This window comes from Pteropus vampyrus, unplaced genomic scaffold, assembly GCF_000151845.1.
Source record: "Pteropus vampyrus isolate Shadow unplaced genomic scaffold, Pvam_2.0 Scaffold968, whole genome shotgun sequence".
Lineage (NCBI taxonomy): Eukaryota > Metazoa > Chordata > Mammalia > Chiroptera > Pteropodidae > Pteropus > Pteropus vampyrus.
In genome coordinates this window covers 11,936-16,551 of record NW_011889749.1, presented here as the reverse complement: position 1 = coordinate 16,551, position 4,616 = coordinate 11,936, and the positions used below count along the sequence as shown (strand labels likewise).

General features: G+C 43.2%; 1 long non-coding RNA gene across 1 annotated transcript in view; it reads left to right on the top strand.

Moving 5' to 3' along the window:
- Positions 1–265: 265 nt before the first annotated feature.
- Positions 266–4,616, top strand: part of LOC111734315 — a 13,055-nt gene continuing 8,704 nt past the window's right edge. Inside the window, exon 1 of the long non-coding RNA XR_002778416.1 lies at positions 266–386. This is a non-coding gene — a long non-coding RNA (uncharacterized LOC111734315). The remainder of the gene's footprint in view (positions 387–4,616) is intronic.

The following is a 4,616-nucleotide window of genomic DNA, read 5'->3' as shown; positions in this document are numbered from 1 at the left end:
TGTTCCATCACATTCACCGTTTGCCCTCTTGCGGGCACGGAACCTACAAGGGAGACAAACTGGTTTTGACTTCTGAGCCAACCGCAGCGGACAGGTTTCTCCTCAGACTTTCCCAAGCCCACCTCTCCCCGCCCCTTCTGGCACCTGGAACCGTCTGAGGCGGTCCCACCCCTCCCCTGGGCGGGGCCAACGCTGAGGAACCCGGACACCCGCACCGGTACCTGCAGTCCCCACCCCCAAGGAGCTGGAGGAGACGCCGACGTGGGGGAGGGGTGGCGGCTGCCGCTTTAGGGCAGGGCTTCGCGAGCGACGCAGTCGAGTCCTGCCGGCCCCCGCGCGAGGAGCAGAGCGGACTGGGTCTTTCTCTCTGGCACTGCCTCAGCCAGGTAGGTCCCCTCAGCCTTCCTTGCTTTGTCTTTCGTGGCCTTTCCGTGACGCGGGGCGAGGCGGGGGGACACGGGGCGGGGGTGTGAGTTTGGGCGGGACCTTGCCCGTGCTGCAGCGAGTGGGCAGCGCGTGCCCGGCGTGCGACCTGGGCCGGTGGTGGCTGCAGCCCGACTGGTTCGGGGGGCCGGGCCGGGGTCTGGCGTTTCGGTGAGGCTGGCTGAGTTCTGGGCGCTGGCGCGTGTTGGGAGGGCCCCCCAAGTAGAGCCCCTCGGGGCTCCCCCGTCGTGGGCGTTTCCCTGTGGCTGAAGGGCGCGACAGACAGCGGGAAAGTGTGGGCCCGAGGATCACATCTCTCTCCCCTCCCCTTCCCACTTACGGGCTGCGGGAGGGTCTGAGTGGTGGGTTTGCATGGAGTGCGCTGCCCACAGGGACTGGGCTCCCCGGAGTGTATCCCTAGAGAAGGAGCATTTCCTTTAATAAATTTTTGAGTTAAAACATTATAGCTCCATTTCCTCGCATGCTTTTGACCACATGGAAGAACAAGCCCCCAAATCTTCAGAGGCTCTCCCCACGTGATGGGAATCCTGGTGGGTTACGTTTTCAAATAGAGTTCTGTGCAATAGGAGGATCTGAAGGGAGGATGATTATTAATGAAAGAAACAATGAAGTAATTTCGGGTTATCAAAGATGATGAAAGATAGTGGTAATAATACAAAAATGTATATAAGGTGAACCAATTAGACGTACCCAGAAAAGTCCAAAAGGAAAGAAAACAGTTATGGTATTTTTCGAGGATATCGTTAAGGGCGTTTGTGTGTGCGCAATGCAGGCGGGCATTTGTTTCTTGTTATTGATAGTGACGCAGAAGATTGGCCTTATTTCCAAAATTTTAAAACTCGACTTGTGCAGAGGTTTGATGGCATGAGAAGGCAATCGAAATGCAAGAGTCAGGGATTTTCATATAAAGGACTCCACTTTGTTTACTGTGGGATTATAACCATTTCATGGGTAAAGGGATTCTTGGGGCCACTTGAGACAAGCCAGACCCAAGAGAGGTCAGGAAATGGCAGATAATACAGGCCCCTCAGATGGGAACACATAACATGTAAGAAATTATACAGTAGTGTAGTTTTTGTTTGTATTTCCCTTATATGAGTGGCTGGGGAATCTTTTTGGATATTTAAAAGCCATTTGTGTTTTTCTGTGAACTGTTAATGTCTTTTTCTGTGGAGGTTGCTGCTCTTTCTCTGAAATGATATCTAGAAGCTTGCTATATATATTACATATATATATATATATATATATATATATATATATATATATATATATATATATATATATATGGAAGACTAGTGATGTGAACCGAGAACATCTTTTCCCATTTAGCATTGCTTTTGTAACTTCTTTTTTAATATGGTGAGTTTTATGTGTTCACGTCCATTTTTAATGGATTTTTTAGTCAAATGTACAAAAAGCATTTCCTTTCCTGCTCCATGGTTATAAAGGAATCTACCCAGTATTTCTTCTAGCAGTGGTATGGTTCCGTTCAATGAACATTCAATTCTTCGATCCAGGCAGAGTTTATCCTGGTTTATTGTGAGAGGTATAGAACTAAGAGCCTACTTAGGCGGCTACGCCTTTGTCTCAAGGCCAACTTTACTGCCACTGGTTTGGGAGGCTGCCACCGTGTATACTAAATTCTGTATGTCCTCAGGTCAGTTCTTGGACTTTGTGTTCTACTATGTCATTTTTTAAATTTATTTATTTATTTATTTTTTTACTTTTTACTTTTTTTTTTTTTTTTTTTTTTTTTTTGAGACATCGGTTAGAGAAATCCAGGGAGATTCAGGTGTACAATTTCACAGTAAGGCATATATATATTGCATTGTGTGTTCCCCTCCCATAGTAAGATTTCTTTCCGTCACCACATATTTGACCCCTTTTACCCCATCTACCTCCCTCTTCCCTCCTCCCTCTCCCGCCCTCTGGTAACCACTAGTCTATTGCTTATGTCCATGAGTCTCTGTTTGTCCTTCTCGTTTGTTGCTTTTAGGTTTATATCCCACATATAAGGGATAGAATGTGGTTTTCAACTTTTTCTGTCTGGCTCATTTCGCTTAGCATGATTATTTCGAGGTCCATCCATGTTGGCGCAAATGACGGTATTTCCTCTCTTCTTATGACTAAGTCATAAGAAGAGATGCATTGTACGTTTGTACCACAGCTTCTTTATCCAATGGTCTACTATAGGACACTTCGGTAGCTTCCATGTCCTGGTCACCGTGAATAATGCTAAGAACATTGGTGTACAAATGTCTGTTCAGATATGGGTTTTCAAGTCTTCGGGGTAAATACCCAGTAGAGGGATTCATGGACCGTATGGTAGATCAATTCTTAGTTTTTTGAGGAACCTCCATACTGTTTTCCATAGTGGCTGTACCAATTTGCAGTCCCACCAGCAGTGTATGAGGGTTCTTTTTTCTCTGCATCCTCTCGAGCATTTGTTATTACTTGTCCTGTTGATTATAGCTCTTCTAACAGGTGTGAGATGATATCTCATTGTGGTTTTCATTTGCATTTCCCTAACAGCTAACGAGGTCGAGCATCTTTTCAAATATTTGTTGGTTATTTGTATGTCTTCTAGGGCAGAGTGTCTGTTCAAATCCTCTGCCCATTTTTTGATTTTTTGTTGTTATTGAGTTGTATGAGCTCTTTGTATATTAGGCCCTTATCGGAGACGTTGCTTGCAAATATATTTTCCCATTCGGATGGCTATCTCTTTACCTTGTTGACGATTTCTTTTGCTGAGCAGAAGCTTTTTAGTTTGATGTAGTCCTATTCATTTATTTTAGCTTTTACCTCCCTTGGTTTTGCGGTCAAATTCATAAAATCTTCTTTACGTCCAAGGTCCTTGAGTTTCGTGCCTATGTTTTCTTCTATGCATTTTATTGTTTCAGGTCTTATATTCAGGTCCTTAATCCATTTTGAGTTAAGTTTGGTCTGTGGCGATAGACAACAGTCTAGTTTTATTCTTTTGCAGGTGGCTAGCCAGCTTTCCCAGCGCCATTTCTTGAAGAGGCTTTCCTTTCTCCACTGTATGTTTTTGGCCTCTTTGTCAAAAATTATTTGTCCATATAAATATGGGTTTACTTCTGGACTCTCGATTCTGTTCCACTGGTGTGTGTGTCTGCTTTGCTGCCAATACCTTGCCGTTTTGATTACTGTCGCTTCGTAGTATAATTTGAAGTCGGGCAGAGTGAAGCCTCCAGCCTCGTTCTTTTTACTCAGGATGGCTTTGGCGATTCAGGGTCTTTTGTGCTTCCATACAAATCTGATGATTTTTTGTTCTATTTCTTTAAAAAATGCCGATGGGATTTTGATGGGGATTGCATTAAATCTGTATAATGCTTTAGGTAATATGGTCATTTTAACTATGTTGATTCTCCAACCCAAGAACATGGAATATCTTTCCATTTCTTTGTATCTTCTTTGATTTCTTTCAATAGGGTCTTATGGTTTTCATTATATAGGTCCTTCACATGTTTCGCTCGATTTATTCCTAGGTATTTTATTCTTTTTGTTGCAATTGCGAAAGGAATTATTTTTTCCACTTCTTTTTTTGACACTTCATTACTAGAGTATAGGAACGCTATGGATTTTTGAACGTTGATTTTGTATCCAGAAATTTTACTGTATTTGCTTATTGTTTCTCGTAGTGTTCTTACGGAGGCTTTAGGGTTTTGTATTTGTCATCCGCAAATAGTGACAGGTTGACTTCTTGGTTTCCTATTTGGATGCCTTTTATATCTTTCTCTTGCCTGATTGCGCTTGCTAGGACCGCTAGTGTTATATTGAAAAAGCGTGGCGATGGTGGGCAGCCTTGCCTTGTTCCTGATCTCAGAGGGAAGGTTTTTAGTTTTTTACCATTAAGTATAAGGTTTGCTGAGGGTTTGTCATATATGGCCTTTACTATGTTAAGGTACTTTCCTTCTATACTGATTTTTTTTAGAGTTTTGATCGTAAAGGGATGCTGTATCTTGTCAAAGGCTCTTTCTGCATCTATTGATATGATCATATGACCTTATCTCTTATTTTGTTTACGTGGTGTATCACATTAATTGATTCGCGCATTTTGAACCATCCCTGTGCCCCTGGGATGAAGCCCACTTGATCGTGGCGTATAATCTTTTTAATATGTTGCTGTATTCGGTTCGCTAGTATCTTATTTA